We start from the raw sequence: 25928 nt of genomic DNA on the forward strand, positions 1-25928 counted from the left end.
TCTACAGTCTTACAGGTATCTATCTATCAACACACATCAGCACTTGCTGAAACAGCACATTCCTCAACAAATTCTTAATAGTAGCATTTAGGTAGCTGACATTTAGGTGATGAAGGCACAGTAGTTATATCAGAACTTGAACAAGGTATATAATTTTCCCAGATGTTTCTCCCAATAGTCAGTTTGTTCGTTAGTTTGTTTTCTTACTAATTAATAACAAACCAAAGTTTCAGAATAAATGCAAGAAACTGGAGAATCAAGTTTCCACAAACAGCAATACAATGATTCCCAAAACAGAACATCTCTCAGACAACAACCTGATTCTATAGTAAAATCAGATGAATTCAACATGTGATGCAAGCACCATTAGAAAACATTCATTAGCTTCTAACGTTGTGCATATTGCTAGCAGCAATTGTTGTAAAGAACAGTACTCCAAGTTTCCAGGGTGGTAGAGGAGTGAGAAGTGAAAAAGGTGTTTCATGTTTGAGTTACAAAACTGAAGTCATGACCTTTGTCATGATCTGTTTCCAGATGTTAAAAGTTAAACCAACATCAGATTTATTTCTAAAGTCTTTAAATAAAACTGATGTTCTAACTCTATATTAAATTTAAACAAAATTATAAAAATGTGAGAGATTTAATTCAAATTGTAATTCTGCTCTGCATTCAGATGCTTAAATCTGTCCATCTCAATCTGAACTCTTATTTGGAACCTGGTATTTTGTATCCTCATCATAGGTTGATATATCTCAATGCACAAAGGCCAGGATGTCTGACAAATATTTTGTCCAGGGCTCAAACTCTTCTATTTCCAAAGAAAATGGAAAGAGGCTGAACTCAGTCTTTCAAGAGGAAAATGGATGATGTGTATCCCTAAGTTAAAATATCCGGTCAGAAGTTGTGAGATTGCTCTCATTAATCTGCTAGTTCACATGAAATTCAGTATGGAGACCATGTGAACAGACAGTCAAGCATGTTTGCTACAGAATCACAGAATCACCCGGGTTGGAAGGGACCTCAAGGATCATGTAGTTCCAATCCCCCTGCCTAGCAGGGCCACCAAACATACACATTCAGATCAGGTTGCCCAGGACCCCGTCCAACCTGGCCTTGAACACGGCCAAGGACGGGGCATCCACAACCTCCCTGGGCAGCCCGTTCCAGGGCCTAACCACTCTCCTTGTAAATAAGTTCTCCCTAACATCCAACCTAAATCTTCCCTCCTTCAACTTGGATCCATTTCCCCTAGTCCTGCTGTTATCAGCCCTTTTGAAGAGTTTACTCCCCTCCTGGGTGTAGGTTCCCTTCAGGTATTGATAGGCTGCAATGAGGTCACCCCGCAGCCTTCTCTTCTCCAGGCTGAACAAGTCCAACTCCCTCAGCCTGTCCTCATAGGGGAGGTGCTCCAGCCCCCTCATCATCTTAGTTGCCCTCCTCTGGATCCTTTCCAAGGCTACCTTCCTCTTCAGCTGAAATCCCTCGGATGTGTAGTTGTATCTTCCATCTCCAGAACAAGACAGCCTGGGCACCTGCACACTGGGTACTTATGCAGCCGGTAGAGATGGAAATTTCTTTTTCAGACTGATCACAGTGAATTTCTGAATGCTTAAATGCAGATATTTTTTATATATATATCTCCAAACAGGAAGGAATTAGACTGCTTTGCCTTCAAAATTAAGGGTGTTCTCATGGAAGGAAATGCTATTTTTTCAATAGATGTATTACATGCACTATACATTACGTATGTTTATATATATATGTATGTATATATATATATTTTACATAGTTTGGTATATTTATCGTACCGTATGTACAATTAATTCTTAGCCTAAAAGTCAAGCTATAATAAACTGTTGCATCAGTTTTTCGTTCTATATCCTGTCAACACACAAAGCTCAGTGTTTCCATCCTTCCAGGCTCTGACTTTGACTTCCCTTCTGGACTTTAGATGGTTCTGACCACTGTTATTGACTGTGAAACCACAGGGAAAATACAGTAATTTAAAAGATAATCTTTCCTTCTCTCTTCATCTGTCTTATCTGGTGAATTCTCTATATTTATTACAAAGTGAAATGCCTACAGGTTTACATGGGGGATGAACACAGGTTAAAAAACGTGTGTAGACAGTTGAGAATCCAGCCCAGTCTTAAACCTTGACATAACCTTTTCATAACTTCATCTGGTCAAAGCGGATAATTATAGACAGAGAGAGCTAAGAATAGCCTGAAGCTGTGACAAAAAAGAAGATACAGCTCAAAGCTATGTAGCATATGTTGATACCCAATCACAAAAGTCAGCTTTGCTCTCTATTGAACAGTATGGATGATACAGATAGGTAAGGTCTAAACAATAAAGCTGGCTTTTGCAGCAGCTCACACATAAAAGATAAATACCAACCCAAGTAACAATTTGATGACTTACTTAAAACTCATATGACTTTATGCATCTTGCTGCATAAGGATGATTGGAATTTTATGAACTTACTGAAATGATGCAGCCTGACATTCAGGAGCATGTTTATTAAAGAAGGAACAGAAGACACCACAACTACAGTGCTTCAGAAGGATTTTTTTCTTCCACAAATACAGAATTTTAGCATTCTTTCACAGATATAAAGCTAAAAGTAACCAACATGACTATTTATTTTGTTGAAAATAGAATGCAACCTGCTGGACTTCCCTGGTTGCACAGCACCATGTCTTTTACCAAATCAATACAAACTACCTTATTTGGCTGGTAGAGAATGTGGGGGGCAGGTGGGGGGTTAGTTTTATCACTCAAACATTTTATCACCTTGTGAAATAATGGATCAAATTGATTCGATGTGACCTACTTTCCACAAACATTTGTTTGGAGACATAATTACTCCCTCTTCAGTTATTAATCGTATCTATCAAATGTATTGCATACTATCAGTTCCATTTTCTTTTTTCCTCTTGGTGTTCCTCTTCATGCTGTCCTCCTAAGCTTTCTTAGTATTGTCATGATATTAGCTCTCTTACTTCTTTTCTGGTATTCTAAGGCCAACTGAAATCAATAATGATGGCCCATACAGTATATTGGGCAACATCTTAGGAGACCAGAATATACTCTAACCTGATTCACCAATTTAAATGACAATTTAGTGCCTGCTGTTTAACATCTGCCATAATCAGCCTAATCAGAGGAAAATATTTTATCATTATATGAAAATTTATCATCTGTGGAAATAGTTTTGCACAGCATCCAGGAAAGTATCCTTACAGTCTCCTGTTATACAAAATCTGTCTTAGTTCTTTCTCTAAATCAGTGTGTCTCAAGTATTTTAAGCGTTACAAAATTAGCTTCTTTAAAATCACTGCTATACTACCAAGACTATTCCTCAAGACTTACCCCAGCAAACTAAAAGGTAGAGAGAAAATAGGCTAGAATACTGCAAGAAGAAAGAAGCAGGTCTCAATTCAAGGTCTACTGTGAACTGATGGATTTGTCAGACAAATGTAAACATAATGGGAGAGAAAACCAAACTGATAGTTTTGTTCAATACTGAATTTCCATACTGGCCTCACTTAACACCACTCCTTCAATCACAAGGACACGTAACCAACAGGGCGGGCAAGAAGTGATTAAAAACACAAGCAAATAAAAATCTGCATCCCTTGACATTTTGAAAAAACACACAGATGCCATGTCTATGTAATTAGCGTGCTTCAAAATGGACTATGCTGCAAATGGAAATGTGAAATGGCATTTACTTATTCATAGTCATAATAACATATGCAGATATTGTGTAATGCGTGTCAAATGCCATTTGGCTCAGCAGAATCTAATTAATCTTAGTTTTCTACTGTATCTTCTGTTATGTGCTTTCAAAAATGTGTATACCGGAGATAAAGTTCGGTGGCTGTCAAAGTTAACTTGAGAAATCTTTAATATCTACTGCTCTAACAGGCCTAGTTATCATAAGGCCTGATTCAAGATGATCGTTAGCAAGAGGCCTTTCTTCGCCTAACCAAATATCAGAACTTACCTTATCAATAAGGGAGGTAGGAGAGAAATGCCTTGACTTCAGAGAACAGACAAAGTGCACCAGGCTATAAAAAAGAAATCTGATTTTCTTTTCCACAACGCTTCCACAAATAGAGAGACCAGCTGCCTAAAACAAACTAAGCTACTGGCATGCATGACATGATTTAATTTACAAGCACAGAAGCACAGTTAGCATCCTGCTGGAATCCTGGGCTCAGAGTCAAGACAACAGGGATGTGGCTACATTTTTCTTGAACAACCTTCTGCAAGTCTACATCTTTGCTTTCTAAATAAGTGAGATTGTATCTTTCAAAAGTATCTTATCAAAAGTCAGTGCTATTGGTGCTTCGAATTCATCTCGCCACATTAGAAGAATGTAACTCAGTGTCACTTATTCTTCCTTCTAAAGAGCTTTGATAGATGTGGGCCATAACTTCTACGCAAGAATTAAATATATATCAATTGTTAGAAATGTGGCAGTTTTAAATCATCAGTAAAAAGGAACTTCTGAATTTGTCACTCCATTAACTCATCCTATTGTATTGAACAATTGGAACAGATCTTAGAGCAGAGCACAATTGTATGCACTCTAATGTTTTGTGAAATGAATGCTTATAATGAGGTGAAAAAGTAGTGGGGGCCACTCTTTGAACCTACTTGCTTTACTCAGTTCAAGCCAAAACCTGGGAGTTGCATTATTTTTAACTTACCTTTTAATTTCATTTCTACCAGAGGAACTTTTGAGTTGTGATGTGAAGTGAAAAATCCATCATGATCTTTCTGTATTCAAAATTTGCATACACTGTAACTATCCAGCTCATTTATAAGGAGCTCACCAGCTGCCTCACATTTTCTAGTCATTAGTTTCCTTTATTTTAAGGACTTTGAATCTGGTCTGTATGTGTGTGTATACTCACACAAAAAAAACACACACAAAGAAAATGGAACCAACAGAGAAGGTCAAGATTAACAATTTATCTTTTTACTTCCAAATTTTGTTTTGATAATCTAGTAGCAGCAATCCTAAAATATTTGCACCTATAAATTCTGTGCATCATAGTGATCAATGATGTGGCTAATCATAACATATTCAGATTGGAACTGGGAGTGTGTGATAAAACTATTATGTGTTAACCAGCATTATTGATAAAGGAGTTATTTTAAATCAGACTAATTTGAACCATAGAAAGTCTTCAGGAATTTCTCATTTATCTTACAGTGATGTGCAGGAATTGTAAATAAGAGCACATAAAATAGAAACTCTGTGAGGAAGAAGGTGATCTGGAGCAATAAAATATAGGATAGAAAGTACCTGTATTCATGCCTCCTTTATGGAAAACAACTGAGATTTACAGAATATAGCCAACAAGCAACAAATAGTAATGAAGGTAGCCTGCAAGATGGAGTAACAAACTGAATCCTCTACTATTTAATTTCAATCCATTTCCCTAATTAGGAAAACATTCAATAAATTATCTTTAAAAATACAATAAAATAATGTTAAAAACAAACAACAAAAAAAATTGCTGAGTATGAAAAATAGTGTCAGATACAAGCTTTCAGTTAGCAATGAGTGAGGCATTTTTTCCCCCCTCAATCTCTACTTGTCCTCCCCAAAAAATTCAAATATTTCATACACATTCATGAAGTTTGGAGCAATAAATCAAGCTACACTTAATTTGCTTACTATTAATTGTGGTGAATTGGTATTTAATACCTGAAGCAAACAAGCATTTCTTCCCAAAACTCAAGAACATCACATAACGTTGCAACCAGCAGTGTTTCACCAGAATTGTGTTTACTAAAATAAGTAGTTTGCAGTAATTATTTATAACATAGCTAAAGATAAGAGACTGACACAGCGTGAATCCCCCAAATACAGATTAGAATGCTTAGCAAGCCTGAAGGATAGAAAGGACTTTTTGTACAGCTTTAGGAGAATTCCTCAACTGTTAACTTGCCTTTGTAACTAAGCTTTTAATGATTACTTTTTGCTTTTGATGACAAAGTCTAAATTCTAACATTTTTACTTACTGGTTTTGAGATGCCTTATTTTTATCCTATAACAAGAATTCAAATTTACCATGAAAATAACAAAGTTATCCCCTCTCTCTGCCACTCTCCGGCCCTATCTGTCACATTTGCTAAGCTCATACGATCCCTGAAATCAGGTCACAGCTGGGCTTGCAGGTGACAAACTATAAGCTCTGAACAACTTTATCTTGACCAAGTTCCACACTTCTAAAACTCATCACTAAGAGCTGCTGTACTTACTGCTGATTTCCTTTACTTCCAACTCTTCACAGCTACCCTACCTCCCTGCTTGGAGAATGAGGACATGGGAAGAAAGATTCTAATCTAAAGATTCTGAACTCCTGGATGTCAATCCAAACCAGTAAAAGTATCAAACTTCTAAAGAATCATCCATTTGGCCCCATGGATTGCAAATGACACTGACATATACAGCTTCAGAAGAACATTAAGAAACATGAGCAGTGAGTGATTTCAGCTTCTGGTCATAGGAATTTCTAATATCAGTCATCAAAACACTGTTTTGCAATTATTTCTAGGATGCAAAGAAAAAAAGAAAAATTACTTTTAGATTGCTTTAAGAAGTGAAAACAATCTACATCAACCATGGTCTGCCAGAATCTATTTGACTGCGCTCAACTGCTGGAAGCCTGTTTCATTCCCCATTTATGCTTCCTTTGCCATACCAATTGATGTCAAGCATGAACCACCAGAAAGTTTAGAAACCCAACAAACAAGCTGTAAACAAGTAACTGAGGTAGAGGTAAATGTTTTATTGCTGGCATCTTGCATCAGGCTCACAGTCTGGTGTTTTAAACTGTGCTGCACAGTTACACTGTGCACTGATTTATAGTGTTTATGGCAACCAATATTAGATGACTGTACAGTGTAAAAGAATGTCAGCCCTGCATTACAATCACTGTGTCTTGCTCCATCTGTGTGATTTACAGGAAAACACATTCTGTCATCAAGCAGTTTTTTTTTTCTTTCTAGGAAATCTGAGTTCACTTCTATGTCAAATGATGATTGCTCACAAACAGAAGAGTGAGCAATTGTGAATGCAACAGAAACTGAAACCCTCAGAGCTTTATATTTTTAGTATAAAACAATTCCATTTTTAGATATGTACACGTAGTGTGAGGAGAAGGAAAGAAGGAACATGAGAAATGGAAGAGCTGAATATAATAGGATCCAATATTCTATGCTTTGCAGTTGATCAAAACTTAACCAGGAAAATCTGGAACAAAGAGACAGTGGTAATTTACAGCAGACAATGGCATTAATGTAGCTACATGCTTTGCTGAACAGGAGATATTCCTGCTGATAAACTTCAGGTAAATCACACAGACATCACTGTTTTGATTTTGGAGTGAACACATTTTGACTGAATTTGTCATTGCAGCCCACTGGTCCTATGTCAATCTTAATGGCTCTTTTCTGAGGTAGTTTTGGAGTATTTTTAAGGGTCTGGTCCAAAGTTTAGATTTTTGAGTGATCAGAAAGTCAAGTAAACCATTAACTCAGTAAGATTTCTCCAAATAGCAAAATGGGAAAAAAGACTGTTTGTATTTGTATTTTTCTAGCAAGAAAAGAAGAGCTCCACTTGAAAAAGGAAACCATAAAAGCACACTCCTCAGTCTGCAGGCAAATTGCCTGTAAGCACAGGGGAACTGAGTCCTTCCCTGATTACTTTGCTTTGGCTCCTTCAAAACCATCCAAGAATAGGAGAAAACATAATGCAATTTGCATCTGTGAGCCAGCCAGCAAACATTAACAATTTGACCTAAGCAGAAAACACAGACAAGGTTTCTTACACCCTGCTACTTCTTTATGCAAACATAGATGGAATAGGACTGCTTGGCCCTTCAAAAGCCCTCCCAGGGAATTCATAGCCTATTTTCACAGAGAATGTCAAAGAGATGAGAACAGCCTGCTGCTGCTGCCACACAGGGCGATTTTCTTTGGAAAGAATATAAAAAATATATAAAGGAAATATACTGTCACTACGACACCTAAGATAACATGCTGCATTTGCACAATAAACAGTAGCTTGAAATTCGTTCCTCCCCAAACACTCAAAGTTACTTAATTGACAAATACATCCCCTAAAGGAGTGAGAGAAACGTCACCCACTCTGCAAGGTGAAACCAATTAAAGCTTCTTCCTCTGTTACTATCAGAAAGGAATAAAAGAAAACCAACAGCAAGAGTAAGTAAAAATTATAGGTATTTCACAACAAAGGAAACACTTGACAAAAAGCAAAAATATAGTCTAAAATTATATGAAAGTATTTCTGCTTTCTTAGCTTCACTTTTGACTGCAACTTATGGTCTTGTTAGTGAGACTGTTCTTTTATGATAACTGATTTTTTATTTTTATGGAACAGAGTAGTAAGAAAAAGCAAATACACATCAACAAAAGGAGAGTATAAGAACACATATGGCTCATACAAACAACTGATAGTACAAGAAGCACTTTTTGTGTCTTCTTTACATGCTTCTTTACAGGCTTTGGCTAATGGATTACATGGACTGCTGTCTTACTGATTTGCTTTGAAGCTTCTAAAGGTTCTAAAACAGAAAGGTTTAAGTAAGACTTTTCTTATTTCTCTTTAGTTTATAACATATTAGTGCAACAGTACAACATACTTTTAACTTGCACTTGCTGACATAGCTGTTGATCCTATGGATGGTACAGTTCATCAGGATTGATAAGACAGAGGGGCTGAAGAAGAACTCTGCCAAGACTGTCACTATGCAAGGTAGCAAAAGGACCCCATTTCATCTCTGCACCAGGCTACAGAATCATAGGAATGTTGTCATACAGTTTTCCCTAAATCAGCGCACCTTCAAGAAATTCACTAAAATTTGGCTGCACTTATTGATAACACCGCTGCTGCCACTGTCAATTTTAATTCCTTGTAATGTTTCAGAGAGATCACATTGAGTTTTTATTCAGAAATTAGCGACTACTCATTTTAGGATTGCTGGCAACTTATGAAATTAAACTGATTGCTAAGTCTTTGAGAGGATGCTAGAATTACAGGAAATTCCCATTAAAAGATGTCCAAATCCTCATTCAGGCATTATAAATCTCACCACTTTTAAGGTGAAAGGAAAGGAGCTGTTTGACACTACGACAAGGAACAAAAGTTTGGCTGAGAGCTCTAACACAAATCTCTACCTAGAGCTGGAGGTTATGAGTCTGTAATGCCTACAAAAGCCAGCAGAACCTTACTGTAGTAAGGTCTTACCCAAATGAATTTTACTTCTCCCACTGGGTAACATAACAGAAAACAGTTTCTGCCGTCTAGGGTGGCAGTTTTCTCTTCCGGGCTAATTAAGTGAGGATCATTTTCTGGAATTTGGTGCTGTGGTTTAAAACTGAAGGCTGAAATGAGTAAAGTGTATTTGCCATTTATATGGTAGACCATTTTTTTCTGCATGGAATCTATTGCTGAAAATTTGAACAGTAATTTAGAACAGCAATAATTCTCCATAACATTGACCATAAAGATCTTTGCCGCAACAAAAATGAGATCAAAGGATAAATGAAAGTCTTTTAATCTCTCTAAGCGTGAGGTCAACCTAATCTTATATTACTGCTATTTAACTCTCTGCAAATGTTTTAACTTTGCTTAACATTCATAATCCATTTCACAGGACATAATTCTGGAGGAAAAAGTACATCTAGGAGTACATGCAACCTATTTTTCATATGAAACTCTAATATTCTTTGCTGGGTACTGGAGTGGGAAGTAGGTGGAGGGGAGAAGCGGATGAAGGTATGAATTAGTTCCTAAGGTTGGTGAATGAAGTGCTTAAAGATTCCTTGGTGGCAGCTATGGCCCTTTTTTATGAGCAAAACAATCTCAACAATGACTTTGAAAAACATTTCAAAATAAGATTGTCAAGGACAGTAATTTCCTCTTACACAGCTGCTGGCCACTCCTTGCACTGTGACTCTAATTGCATTATTTTCAGAAGGGCAAAGGCTCTAGTTGCATGCTTGTAATTAAAGAGAATATAGTATTTGAATGCAACAAAGCGACATCTTCCATAACATCTGCCTTTCACTCTAACATTTTCAGTCTGGAAAACGGGGAAATCTGAAAAGTCTCATGTAAGACACATGTAATACTGAAAAATAATTCTTCAAAATAGTAAAAATAACATTAGTGGTACTGTAATTACACCTAGAATTATTTGATCACAATTAGCTATTCCTTCTCCCTTGCCAGCCTCATGACATAGATCTCATAGTTTCTGACAATATTGCTAATGTGACGTGTATGTTTTTTAATGCAAATGTTCTTCATGGGTGTTTTAAAGCCATGTCAACTATTTTTGTTACTTAGATTTGTATTGCTTGGGATATTGAAGGCTACTGCCATTATGCATTATCCTTTGGTAATGTGTAGTTAATAACATAATGGAAAAGCTTTTAAACTGCTCTGAGGATTAAACTGCTTGCAGTTGTCTAACTGCTTGATTTCCTAATGGATATAGTGTAGGATTTAATATTCTGCTCATTTACATTACTTTCTAGAAGAAAAGAGAGAGGCCATTAACTAGTTGTACTATAAACAATGGTAAATCACATCAAAGCCGATCAATTTCTGCATGTATATTAACACAGCCTAACAAAAGAATGTCTTCATAACACAAACCATCACGTCCAACAACAACTGAACATTCAGGTGATTTTTTTTAATAAACTGGACAAACAACATCCCTAATGTTTGACTGAATCTGACTTCTTTCATGGCTGGGGTTGTTTCCTGCTAGCACTAAACTGAAATAAAATTCCATTACTTCCATAATTAGCAAAACTGTATTTATTTACATCACTGCTCTAGCATTATTTATCTTTAAAAACTGGAAATCTCCTGAATGGTTACCAGATTTTACAGAATGGGAACATTGTAACACTGACTTCCTTCAGGCTTGACCACTCTGCCTCAGTAATACTGAATAATGTCTTACTCCTCAAGAAGTCCCCTAACATTCATTGGAACTATACAGAGATCATATCACAAGCAATGGGCATCAGGGACAGACTTACAGCTGAGTAAACGTCCCAGGAACAATTCTAAGATGACCCCCTGCAAACCTATGGGCAATCTAAACTACTTTGGTAGAACTGATACTCCTTAAGCTGCTCTGCCTCATGGAAGTTGCCATATTTAGAAGCTGGCAATGGTTACTCCTATATTTACTGTGAAAAACTGGTGTCATTAGTCCTAAAACACTTACAATTGAAGCGTTTTAAAATTACTGTCATGAATGCTAAAATAATCAAATTCATGAAGTGCACCACAAAATCTATTAACTACTCCAAGCCACAGCTCAGTTTGGAAAGTGATATTTCTGTTGTCTGAATGGCAGTTGCAGCTCAACATCACAGTCACAAGCCAAGCCCTCTCTTTAGCTGAGTGGCTAAAATAAAATGGAGTTAAATGTAAGAAATAACATTTCACAGAAGGCTGCCAGGTAAACAAAAAATCAGTAAAGGTCAGAGAAGCATCAAGAAGAAATAAACACGATATGTGTAATTTGCTTTGGTATTTAATAAATCCTCACTTTTTTTCTGATGAGGCAAGATCCTACAGAGATCACTGCTAGGAACTGGAAAAGGAGAAAAACACACCCAAGAGGCATTTCACAGTACATTCCTAAAGCACATCTCTAAAGGAGAGACTACCTTCTTCCTTGCCCTGATCTCCTTTGAAAGGTGTGTCAGGCATGCAGACAGAGAGGTGTGTGGTTATTCCATTCATTGCTCCCTCACAGTTCCAGTAACTCCAGAACAAGAGTACCATAGAGCTCTCAGTGGCTCTGCACAGCTCTGAGTATCTGTTGAATTTGGTGAACAACTCTTCTGATTATGCAAAATGCTGGTGATTTGCATGAACTGATTCCTGCTTGTTCTATTCTGCCAAAAAAATCCCTAACAAATCTAGCACAATTAAAATATTTTGTTAAAAAATGATTAAGAAATTCAGTAGGCATGTGATTTAAGGGCCTTTAAATTAATACATATATCCTTCTAATACATTATACCCACAAAACAAAGCTTCTAAACTCAAGTGGACGTTTCACCTTAAGTCATGGGACAGAATCAAGGTCTTAAATATTGTGGGTGAACTATAGAAAGCATAAACAAATCAATTTGAGCCTGAAGTTAATTATGGCACTGTAGCTGTCAAAATATTCATCTGAAGCACTTGCTGCCTAAATTGAAGGTTGGACATCTAAATTGAAATGTCATTTTTATTAGCCTGCGACACTTAGAGAAATAGCCTCTTCTCTTCTAGCAGGCTGTACCCATTAACTCCCATTAGTGCTAATGGAGTTATGCACATACATCACATGCGTGTACATCAATCTGCACCTCTGAAGAACCCATAATGTCACATTAGATAACAGATTCTTTTTTCTTTCTCTTCCAGTATGGTAGTAAATATTCCAAGATGATATGTTTGACAGTATTCCCCGAAGCAACTACTGGCCACTACTGCAGAACTAGCATTTCTCCTAAGAAAAATAAGAATTTGTTCTCTGAATATTATCGTACTAGAAACGCATAATGAAAGTGGCAACTTTTGCTTTGTGCCCAGTATCAAAGTCCTGTTTTGTACAGCTCTTAAAGCCACACGGGAAACTTGAGATTGCTTTTGGATAATCTAGATCAATTCTTTCTCTATGGCTGAGCAGTCTGAAGAAGGAACCATCTATATTGTCAGTCAGCACAGGCTACTCAGCCTTTGTGTACAAACAGGACACCTTATCTCAGATCAGAGGGACTATAGCAAAACCCACTATGAAGCTTGCTTTTATTTAGCACTATGCCTTTTGTTATAATCCCATAACACTTTACATTATTGATCTGGCATTCCTGGAAGCAATCTATCAATAGGAAATTGAGTTGAATCTTTTCAAGCTGAAGAAAAGGTTGACTAATTGCCTCACATTTTTAAATTGCTCTTGCACTGTATTAATTCTTGCACTTACGTTCAATGTTTTATTAATGTTGGGATCTAATCTAATATAAAGGCTGTGTGTATAATAAGAGCGAAAGCCTCTGACTGCAATATCAATTCCTGACACCTCTGTGGTGCCTCTCAGATAATGGCAAAAGGAATCTAGAAACCATGCAGAACACGAGGCAGTAAGCAGCTCTGCACATCTACCCGAGTCATCTCAGTACCTCTTGTTCAGAGAAAAGGTGGTAATGAAAACTGATTTCAAGTAGTTACGTGTAATCCCTGCAAAGTGCTTGTCAGAATTTGCTGCAGTTGCTGTGTACTAGAGATGCACCAAAACGGTAATTTGCTAAAGATTTTTATACAAGTCATTTTAGAATGCTTTCACCTCTGGAGCAGTCTGAAATGAAGAACACTCCAGTACAGTCAGATAGGCTGCTACAAGACAAGAATGGAACAGAGCCACTCACCGAGCTTTGAGCTTTCATCATTTTCAGGTTATAAGTGGAAGGTGGAAAGGATTATTTATATGTGACAAAATAATCTCACTTTAAGACAGGGGTCAGCAGGTGAAAACTGCTTATCCTTGTTTCCAGCTGGCTTGTAAACTAGTCTCATGTGCTGGAATTGCAGATTTACTTTGTGGGCACATGGTAGAATGTAGCACAATTGCTGTCTCTAAACCTGCAGAATGCAGGGCAAGTGAGACAACTTTAAATCTACGCAACAGAAAATCACCAAATATCTTTCTGATTCTTGGCACAATAATGATGTGCTATACAGGCATACGCTCTGCTCTGTAAATAGCAGTTACATTAGCAAATGCACATGTTCAGGGATAATGATTTCTGCCTGTGATAGCTGCCCTGCTGGAGAGCTCACGCGTTCAAGAAAAGCACAGAAGCGGCACTGAGAAGCATGGATAGGGCATGGTGGTGCTGTGCTGATGGCTGGAGCAGATGATCTTAGTGGTCTCTCCCAACCTTAATAATTCTGTGCTTCTATATGCATGCCTCTGTTCTTGAGAAGAAAATAACCTTTCAGTGGCTGTGCTTTTGTACCATCACCATCAGAAATCAGGTGAAACTCAAGTATCCTCATTCTCCAGCCAAGTGTGCAAAACATTCTGATGTGACACCATGCACAGGAGGGGATCAATGGAGACAGACACCAAACATTCTAGTTTTGTGGGTAGCACTGCTAAAGGTACATTATTACTGCACGTACTTGTTAAACATTCTGCATTTCACTGACCTACCTTTCAACCAGGTTCACATGTGGTGATATTGCTAAAACAGACCAATTGAGAAGGAATAAGCAGATTTCTTTGCAAAAAATGATAGTAAATCATTTTAGAGTTGAAATAAGTTTTATATTAAATAAAAGGTCTTCTTACTATAAACCTGATCTGGATAACCTACTTAAACCCTGCCTTAATTCAGAGCATTTTATAATGAGTTCCAAAAGGTCTGGTGCCCTTATTTAAAATTTAAAAAATCTGAATTTTGTCCAAAATGAAAATGCAGCATTTCTTATATAAATAGAACTTGCAAGTATCTTAAACATATTTAACATATTTTCTTATTGAAGATTATTAATTAAATATATCACAACAGCCTACAATTTAGTTAATGTGATTCATATTATTTAGCACTTTACACAGATTTTTTTCAAAGGGAATTTGAACACATGGATAATCCTCACAACATACCCATTAACATTATTAATTCACATAATGTTCTTAGAAGGCAGCTGATAATGATTTCTCTTTTAATAGAATTATCCAGAGGATGGCAAGAATATCTGAGAATTAGGGCAAAACATGGCGTGAGACCCAAATCTACAGCCAGTGCTGTTTACAGGTCCAAAAATTCCCCAGTCATTCCAGTGGTAGCTCAGTAACTTTACTTATAGCCATTGGTGCTGTTCCAGAATCTATAATCCAGCTGTAATTTTCAACCTGCATTTAGCTACAGTCATGGTGAATTCAAACCTACCTATACCTTATTTTTCTTCAAATACATCTCTTCTTTCATGCAATAAAATGTTACAGAGGAAAAATATTGATCCCTTAAACTCCTGAAGAGAAATGTACTTAGGCATATTTAAAAGAATCTTCCTTTATTTTAAAGTTAATCATCCTAAGGTTATACCATTTCATAGTGTTTTCTATGGTTTGGTAGTATGGTTTGGTTATGGGTTGTTTGTTTTTTTTCAACTGTAAGGCAATACTGTCTTACACCACTAAAACTATCACAGATCCCAAATGCAATTTATTGTTTGGTTGTTTTGTTGTTTTGTTCTTGCCATACTGCCAACGAATATAATACTTCACTGGTTTTCTCAGCCAGCACCAGCAGAGAGCTGGCTCATGCAGTCTTTTTGAATTGCATCTAGTTTTGGCTGCAAGGCCACATTTACCATAGCAGAGCAGCTAAAGGCCAATTTTTGCCACAGATCTCTGTTTTCTACTAGTTCTGTTTTTCACTTATGCATCAACAAATCACTTGGATTACTCTGCAATTCAGACAGCTGCAATACATAGCAGTTGCAATTTGATACTTTCTAGGATCCTGCTGCATTTTCAGGTGAAACTACCTGATGTTGTACTGATGGCAACAATGCCTACAGTCTTTATGCCAGATTGGCAGTGAGAAGACAGGTCTAACCAGGTTATCTATATGCATCAGGCCTCATAAAGAATGCTATTTAGAGTGTAAAAGCCAAGAATAACCAACAGACTAGGGTGGTATGAAGTAGAAATGCAGGAGCTAATGCAGAAGGAAATGAATATAAACGCTTTGAATGGACACTCTCAGATGCTAACCATTCCAAGGGAATTTGATTCCTCCCTTTGTCAAGCAGATCCCTACTCAGTTTCTAATCAGGCAGAATTTTCATGACTTTTTTTTTTAATCCTCCTTTTATTGTTTCTAATGAGGAATACCTGTAGTACATGAACACCTGCTATATCACACTTTCTTGTCTGAAGATGAAAAGAGTATATCAAAGCTGAAGATGGTTGCTGAGTTTTTCTTAGAACTGCATTCAATAAATCACCAAAATTACCAATGCAGATCTCCCAAGAGTTATTTGTAAATATTATACTTTGTTGCATGTGTTTATTCAATCATTTTATGGCTCCAAGTCAGATAAGCAATGAAAGACAAGCTAGATGCCTTGCTGATATCATCCTGCATAACCTCTTTGATCCATTTTCAATCAGGTGAAGATCTAGTCTACAATCTTTACAGCACTTTGATAAGCAGCAGAATGAACTTCAAATTGAGCCGATAATCCTGTTGTTTTACCATTCTTATTTTTCCAAATATACTTCCATATTCATTTGCTTCCTAAAATGGATGAAAATCATTAGTTTAATGTCAAAACCAATGCAGATTTCCTGCAAAATCCAGATGTTATTTTCACATCAATCAGCTGTATGAGACAGCAAGTTTTACAGATCATGCTTTATGCAATGTGTTGGATTTAACAGACATAAACTCTTCACTCTGCCAGTGGCAAAATCAGAGCAATTGCCCTGGCATACTATCTGTTTTATACTCCATCTGCTCTGCAGCATCTCAACCTTCCTCTCTTCTCTCAAAGCTCCTACACACCACCTTGCCTTTTCTTCAGAATTATTAAACCACACTCATGCTGACTTCGCAAGACTGGATCAAGGCTGTGGTAGAAGCAGTTCCACAAACTTAGCTATCAGTAAGAACCTCTAAAAAATTGCCATCTGCCATCATCACCCTCTTTTCTAGGAACTCCATTACCACACTTAGAATTCAGTTCCTCTTTATTCCTATGCAGGCAATCCTTTCTGGACCAGAGGAGCAGGTAATCTGCCATCCTACAAGCATTTGATTTTATCTTGGCAGCACACCTTGGCTTTAGAGCATTATCTCTGCTCAGCAGTTGAGTCAACCATTCCGTGCTCCTTCTGAGTCTCACTGGCTCAAGGAGAGCAGGACAAAACTCAGCTAGAGCCATAGCCAGAATAGAAAATATGAAATCACAGATGAAGTACTGTTCCATAATCCATAGTTTTTTTTTTTCTTCAACAGCCAGTTGTGCCAGGTTGCCTCTCTTATCAGGAAGAAGCTGATGAGGTTTAGTAGATTTTAAGAGTAGTTTGCATGAGAGCAATTTTTACCACCCCATTCCTAGTATACTGACATCAATCTGGCATTTTAGGATGCTCTGAGAGTAAGGCCTCCTATTTATTCCCATTAAAACTGCAAGAAATACAAAGAGCGCAATAAAACTATTTGATAGAGCAAACTCTCGGTTGCAGAGCAGCTCCAGAACTATTTTGCCACATAGTTCAATACACACAGCTCTTATTTTGCGCTGCCTTTGTTTGGATTCTATCTTCTTACTCTAGTGGCATGGCACTAATTAAAAATACAAGATATTTGTCTTTCCCAGAGTAAAAACTGGGCTGTTTAAATATGACAACATTGCCATCCTTTCCCCCCCATCCCCTCCAGTCTCCACACAATCATTTAACACATTTCAGATAAACATTTTCTTCTTTCCTTTTCTATGAGAGTGAATCTATGAAAGAATCTATGCCACTGACCAAAAGCTAAACTAACATGCTATTTATACACATTTTATCAGCATTATCTCTGGGAGATTTCCTGCTCTTAAGCTACTGTGCAAATATACTTTGTTTTGTGGCAGTAGAAATCTTCATCAACAGTAGCATTTTGTGTTTGGATTTATTATGGATCCTGAAAATAACGTTTCCTTTCTTTAATGATACCTAGTGATCACGTTGATTTTCTCATTGACTCTCAATTTACAAGGGAGATAACATTTCTCATTCATCAAGTCCGAAAACTGAACACAGCGACATTCCCATAATCACCAATCAGCCCAAAGTGGGAACAGAACCTGTATTTCCCCAATGGTGGTTTTGTGCCCCAGTAAGCAATGTCCCTGTTCCAAGTTCAGCTCCTAACCCCAATTAGCAGCTTCTAAAAAGCAGTCACATGTTAGGCCTTGTTAATTTGTCATGTCAATAATTACCATTAATTGATCACAATTTGCTTTAATCCTTACACTCTTCTACATATCAAGGAGTAACTTACATCACAAAACATCCTTTTGACAAACATGGAGCAGTGGAAAGCAGAGTAAGATAATTAGAAAATGACTTCTATGCTTGTGTCTTTAACCATAATAAATAAGCTTCCCTACCTTATTGGTGTTACGCTTTCAAATAGGAGGAATTTCCTCTGAAAAACAATGTAAACAGACTACAACCAATACCTACTCATTACTTTTCCTTCATTTTCCAACATATACCATAAAAATAGTGATCCTCTTTACTTCTTACAGTGCAATTTTCTTTCCTTCTATTGGCTATTTTGTGGCTTCAGGCTGCAGTAAATCACATTAAAAGTACTTGCTTTCTAATAGTTTTTTTATTGACTAATATATTTTATTTGGCACTTGTTACCTTGGTAGGGATTTCATCTTACAGTTATTTACTATATGTGACATAGTCCTTTAAGCATTAGGCAAAAGGAACCAACACAGTTAAACACTAGATTTACTCCATGCTCCTTGGACTTGGGGTTAAAAGAAGAGTAAGTGTTCTTGTAATGAAAATCTATCAGTGTTCCCTGTTTTGCAAAGAGAGGACTTGCTACTCTACATGCCATGGAAGCTGTCAACATGATGTATTATTTTACACAAGTCACTTAGGCATGTCATGCCCATTTACCTACTTAAAATATGAAATAACTCTTATTTAATATGGAAGTGTTTAGTAAGACTTAATGAGTTTCTAGTATGTTTACTGCAGAGATTTCTAAGAACCAAATGGCATAATATTGCTTTATATATGGAAAATGATTGCAGCATTTCATGAAGTATCAGTCTGCAAGTAAAAAGTGTTCCAGCTACGAAACCACGTTTGCAGTTTCACTGTGGAGAACGTGATATAATACTTGTATTTCTTAGGAATACTTATTTTATAACACTTTCTTTATCACCACAGTTTTACAATTAACGAGGATTTAAGCGCTCCAAGCTTCTTGAAGATATGGTAAGTTTTCACATGTTCTGTCTATGGAGTGGCTTTTGCTAGATGCACATTCTCATGTTAATGATTATTTTGCACCCTGATGTCTTCTAGATATTACAGTGGGAACAATGTCAAGACAGTTTTTGTTATAGTACATGTTAAAAAAAAACCACCGTGATGGTCTTCCATCATGGCTTCCTGTATCTTTGATGCTGGTTACATGAATTGGCTTCTGTGTGTTTAGGAGTAAATTAGCTAAGCTAGCATACATCTCCTGTATACAATCCTGATTCAGTGAAAGTGGAACTTATCTTGATTTAGCTTAAACTGGCTCTTAGTTAAATTAATCCTGAATTTGTTCATATTTGTATTGATATTAGATTAACTGACTAAAAAAGGGGAGAGGGAAGAGAGAGACAGAAAAGCTTCTCAGCTTTGTGTCTGGCTACTATGCCCTATATTACACATCTCACCACACAGTCAGCATTGTAAATGGCAGCCTGCCCACATGGCACATGGATAAGCAGGTGGCATACATACAGCTGGGCATCTCTGGCAAGCAATGTGTCCAAGTTTGTCTTCGCCAACTAACCAGATTTTTTGGAGCCAAAGTCAAAGTTACTGCACAAAGAGAAAGGATCACTAATCTTCATCCTCTCTCAGACCTTAAGACATTACGATGGAATTTTGGCACGGTGGGAAATGCATACTGAAAAACCACCACAGCTGGCAGGGAGCCTTGGGATGCTCAGAGAGGAAGGATAAATCACAAAACAGTTATCCTGCCTGCACAACTAGTTGATGAGCACTGCTTTTCTTCCTGCAGATTTTTAAAGGTCATATACAATGCATTATGAAAATATGCTGGTAAAAATAACCTAAATTTTGTGACACTCCTCTGACCTGCAACACATAATGGACAAGTCTCTAGCAAATAGTCCATGTTGGGAAGAGGGTAATCATATAAGCTTTGTGAACCAAAAGGCACACCATACCCAGAAGTACTGACACCGTGTCATGTTCCTTAGAGAAAATTGCCAGTGTAGCCTGAGTTGGATTTTTAAACACATTTAGTTATGCTAATTCAAAAGGTCAGTTCCCTCAGCACAGCTCGTATAAATTTGGACTTGCTCTAAAAGAACCCCGGTCAAAATCACTGTAATTTCAGGGGTTATACTAATCCTAAGCATTTCATCCTCTCTCACACAGAGCAGAAACACAAATAGGACTGAAGTATGCAAAGCTGTAGGGTTGGCAAGCAAAGATCTAAAGGGGAAGAATGAAACAAGGAATGCATTTTGAGGTCTTCTCTGCTAACACTTTCAATGTTACCAAGGCTTTTCCTTAATAAGACAGATAGAGAATTTTATGACCTCCTGAGAATATGAGTTCCATAAACTGACCATAATGTCAGTGAATTTATGCTTGCTTGTACATCTTTTTATACTGCAATCCATTCTATTACAAGAGCAGGCAAGCTTACAGAAAGAGGTGGAAGGAAAATTTTATTTCAATTTCATAGAATGACTTGGGTTGGAAGGGGCCTTAAAGACCATCTAGTTCTAACTCTCCTGCCATGGGCTGTTTGCCACCCACTAGATCAGGACGCCCAGGCCCCCATCCAACTTAACTTCGAGCAGCTCCAGGGATGATGTACCATAGAAACTTTTTTTTTTTATATTGAAGATCAGTTGCCTGAGAGTTGTCCTCTTCACTGAGGAGTGGGTGATTGCTCTGAACTATTGATTCCTGTTACAAAAGCACTGCACATAATGCTGCCCAGGCTGACATCCTCCGTTCCATTGTACAGTCCCTCCCACACTTACTAGAACACTTGACAAGATATACAAGTATAGGATGCATAACCAAGAAGTAAAGTGTGGAATCCCTGCTCAGTTAGAAACCACAGGGAGTTACCTTCATTTCAGCAAGACAAGAATTTCAGCTAAAGCATCAATCCTGCATATACAGGAGTTAATAGGAATTTCTGGTGTAATTTCTGGGACTGAGTGATTACCTGGAACAGTAAAAAGGTTAGAAATAAGTTTTGGGATAGGTAAGGGAGAAATATATTTTAATATTTTTAATGAGCTTGTATGTCTTCTGAAGATAAAATTGGTTTCAGAGATCAACATTTCAAATTCATGGGCAGGCTGCTGAATTTCCTTTTTATGGAGGAAAAAAAAAAAACAATTTCACATTCCAAGTACCTAGACACAATCTTTCTTCCTTTCCATATTCATAATAATATTTGTCATAGTAACTTAGTGTTGTTTCAGTAACAGGAATACTGGTGTTCTTCCATTTCCCCAATGAATTTCCAATTTTACACTTGCTCATCTGACACCAAATACACTGCAAAGCATGCCAGAATATTCAACAACATTGAAAGAGAAGACAGAGGAGATCGGTAACAGATTTCATTTTCACTTCTTCAAATTAATCAATATTTCATTCTATGTTTCTTATCTAGAGATCCAGCAATATACCCCAGTGAACTTCCAATTGCAAACAGACATCTGACAAGTTCTATTTGAAAATTTGGTTTAGCGAATATACATTCTTGAAAATTAAACTATGATTATTAGATGCAAACATATACATGAGAACAAAGAAAAGAAAAACAGATTTTGTCACTTGATTCCATCATTAGAACGTCTCCAGGGGGATACATTTAACAAACATTTTCAAGTCAACATGCCATTGAGACCATAGGAAAATTGTTACTAAGGGTTACTTACTCCAAGTAGAGGTGTGGCAAAACCACATTCATAATTAAGATTAGTTGGTGTTTTTTCCCCCCTTTTCTGCTCTAAAACTCTCATTCTCAACTCTAATGCTACATAGCAAAGACCATAATGGTGGCTGCCATCTTGGTGGTGGTGGCAGCAAAGAATCAGAAACAAAATGCAATGAGAAGCAGAGAGAACTGCAGCTTTTTTTTTTTTTTTTTTAATTATGATTATTCATCACTTCCTGTGGGGATAAATGATCTAATGATTCTGTTTTCTATTCAGCATATCAAGAGATGTACAACACGTAAAGGAAATTATTGTTCTCCTGGCCTAACAATGTAAGCATTCAAATAGCAACATTTGCTATAGCAAATATTGCAATTGCTAAAATTTCTATTGATTAAATAGAATAAGAGAAGATAATGACAGGGAAAAGTGTGAGAAATACCATCTTCATTATGCAGTGGGACTGTTAAGCTGTGACATTCTGATAGAGCAATAGAAGACAGAAGACAAAAATTGTCTCCAAATCATTGGCAGATCCTTCACCCTTAGAATCAGATGTTCGAAAATGAATAAAAAAAGAAAGCAGCCATGTAACTTACCAGACAAAGATTGTCTACCTTGCTCCTCTTTTCTCTGCGTCCAATGAAATCTGCCATCACTGCAAACTTATTCAGGAAAATGAAAGATTCAAGAAGATGCCTGGAAAAGGAGAAAACCTATGTTTTAATTCCTAAGAAATTAGAAGGGAAAACAGAATGCCTACATCAAATCAGTGGGCACATAGCTAGTTTTTTCTTTCCACATAGCTAATGCCATATATGGGATAACTCTTTGCCTGTAGGTCTATAGTTATGCCCTAGTGCTTGGCCACTGGTTGTACTTTGAAATAGAGTCTTCTAAGGGAAAAAAAAAAAAAAAGTAATTTTTTTTGCAAAATATTTATGAGAAAAACAAACACTGATCTTGGGATTACTTGTTAGGGAATTGAAAACAAGTTGCACTCTCAGTATGACAACACTGAGGTTGCATAGATCAAAAATAGCGGTGAATTTGATGTTGAGAGTTTAAATAACGTGCTCAAGGTCACATTGCAAAACTTGTCAGCCCAGAGATTAGAAACCAGGAGACTGAAATTCTCTCACCCATTCTCAAACTTCCAGAATAGGGAATAAAGATCCCTGCGGGCAAGACTGTTAAAAATTAAAAAAAGAAATCCTGGTTCACTCAGTACAGGCCTTAGAGTAAGACTTTGACACACAGTATCACGAATTCTTCTCTTTCTCTCATGTACCCTTTTTGACATCCTCTGACTGACAGATGTACTGACAACTTCTCGAGAGCCATCTGATCAAAACTGAGGATTATAGCTTCTAGCAGCTGGGAGAAGGGGAATTATGTGTATCTGCAACCCTAGATGTAAGAAACAACTTCACCTCTGCACCTAAGACATTCTAGTGAGCTGTCGCTGTTAGCAGCTGGTGTAAGATCCACTGACAGCTTGACAAAGGCAAGAATTAAATAAAATAAAGAGGAGTCCTTCCCAATCAATAGATGAAAAGTAGAAAATAAGTCACCACATAATAAACTGCTCTGAACTCCCACATAACAGCAATGGGAGGAGAAAGGCAGTGACACTCTTCAGTCAAGGCCTTTATTATTACATTTAGCTGTCAACATTTTAGAGTAAATCTAACATTTTTCCCAGCCTTCAGCTGCAGCACAATTTGTGATTATAATGCTCACCTCCGTGGAAAGAACACACTAGCTTATGATTTCCTCCCTTTATTTCAAGAAGCCTTCAACAAATTTCTCTGACATCAGTAAAGATTTCTCAGCACTCAGGATAACCACTTGTTCTACCTTCTTACCTCCTCCATGGCCACTACCTTCAGCACTCATTTAAAACATGCTACTTTTACTACACTTCATAAGCCCTTGGGATTCAAAGGGACTAACTTCGGGGCAGATGCTTTGCAATGAGCTGGATGCCCCAAAATTAGCCCTAGTAAAAGCAGGCATCTTCCCCAGTGAAGATACCTTTACTCCATATAACCCAGCAGCAACAAGAACATTACAAATAAAATAATGATGGGGATTTTTGAGTAATTGTTTATAGCCAGATTTAGGATTCAAGAGTCCTACATTTTCTGCCATTACTTATCTGAAACCGTTTCAATAATATGAGAACAGAATGAACAGGTTCTTTTCATTCATACTTGAGCAATTCTTTCCCAAGTACATTGTGAATTTAGCTGTTTACAGGGTCCTCTATTTTAGAGTTGTTACAATCAGAAAGGTCAATAGGGCAACACAGGAGCGTAGTAGCAAAGGCACCAATGCAATAGAACAGTATTACAATGGAAAAAGGAAAGGAGCTCACCCATCCCTGAAGATCTAGGCTTGCAGGGAAAACTCCACAAAAGAGGGATCTCCTACCAGAGATCCTTGACCGATGGCAGCTGGCACTTAACTGAGGTTTAGGAGAGATGCAGCCAGGCTCCACCTCTTCCTATCACACAGCTGAATTGCCCTCACCTGTGCTCCCAGGGTTGACCAAATGCTTTCCCCTGGTGCTCAATCAGTGGTTCAGGCTGGGACTCAACAGTGCAGTATTTAAGTATTTATCATTGCATAATCAATGAATATACAGGTTGTTATAATTAAGAAGTATATAAGAGAGTCTGGCTAAGCAGGTTATTATACCAAAAAGAATAGATAGAGAGCTTTCCCTTATCCTGGGTTCGCTGCAAAACTCCGAAAGAAGGGATCTCCAGAACAGATCCTTCCCCACTCCTAGTCAGCTCTTAAATGGGGACTAGGAGATGTGGAGCCAAGTTCCAGCCCTTCCAGCAGCACAGGAGAATTGCCCTCAGCTGTGCTCCCAGGGCTGACTCATTGCCCACCTCAGGTGAGCAATCAGAGGCTCAGGCTGTGATTCAGCAGTTTCCATACAATTATTTATTCTGTTTTCTCAGCATTATATTCTCCAGTGCTTGAGTGCTGTGTATACATATGACAGATGTATGAAAGTGTTAAAAAAAAGTGGATTATTTTTTGCTGACAAATAAGGAGCATCTGATCAATGCATTCTCTTTTTACAGGTTTATTTTTTTCCAAACTGTAATGGCTGAGAAAAGAACTCCCAAAGTCTTTCAAAATAAAATGTGTTTGAAATAAAGTCACAGAAGATAAAATTACGACATTCAAAATGAATTACTATGGAGGAGCAAATGGTGGGAGGAGTAAATATATTTTAAACTTAAAAGTGCCAGTGAATGGCTATTTTAGGTGTATTTTAAACAAGAATACCTCAGCATATTTAATAATAGAAAGTTAGATCCCCGGGGCAAAATATTGAGCAAAAATGTTTACAACATGCACTTCCAGATCTGAGAAACTTACTTTAGCATATTTTTAAGGCATTATTAAGCTTCTGCTGTTTTTCTTTACAGAGAAGTTTTAGGGTATTTTTCCATTATATATGCTTAGTTTTTGTCATAGCAAGAGAAGTTTCTATGTAATTAAAAATCACTACAGCAGACGTAATTTCAATGTCACAGTGACCACAGAAGTCAGTTTTCTTAAATGTAAGTTTGAAACAAACAAAACAAAAAAATTCTCATGTAAGGAAAAAAAAAAAAAGCATTTTGAAATTAACACAGAGTTCAGTTTAAAATCTTTTTTTTTTTTTTTTTTTTTTTTTTTAAATAAATAGCTCCTTATGATCAAGTAGGTGTCAAGAATTAAATTTCCTGACCTTAAAAATCTATATCCAATCTTAAAAATCTATATCCAATTCTAAACACATTAGACCAGAGGAGCCTTGTCTTGACTTAACCAGAAAGAAGAAAAAGCATCATCTGCTGATGCTGTAAGGGCTTTTAGCTTTTTCTCTTTGGGAATTAGATGAAACTGGATACGATTCTTTTGAGTTTCTTAAGAAATCCCTTTGCAGTAACTAGGAAAAACCAAAACTGCACGCAGTAAAATATGTAGGCCCCCTCTGCAGGGCCTGCATATCCAAAACAGAGTGAAAAAATGTATTTCTGTGCATCTACAGAGACACACATGAATTATTCTACCCTTATACCAAAATGTCAGGACAGAAATCATG

At 37.2% G+C, this 25928-nt stretch overlaps 1 long non-coding RNA gene across 1 annotated transcript; it reads right to left on the minus strand.

Moving 5' to 3' along the window:
- Window positions 1–1455: 1455 nt before the first annotated feature.
- Window positions 1456–24283, minus strand: LOC128084600 (uncharacterized). Its single transcript, XR_008208625.1, has 3 exons — window positions 24195–24283; window positions 22414–22513; window positions 1456–1546 (listed from the first exon to the last, which is right to left on the minus strand). It is a non-coding gene; the product is annotated as an uncharacterized LOC128084600 (long non-coding RNA).
- Window positions 24284–25928: the final 1645 nt, after the last annotated feature.

The sequence above is a fragment of the Tympanuchus pallidicinctus genome, unplaced genomic scaffold (assembly GCF_026119805.1).
Source record: "Tympanuchus pallidicinctus isolate F22 unplaced genomic scaffold, pur_lepc_1.0 scaffold28, whole genome shotgun sequence".
NCBI lineage: Eukaryota > Metazoa > Chordata > Aves > Galliformes > Phasianidae > Tympanuchus > Tympanuchus pallidicinctus.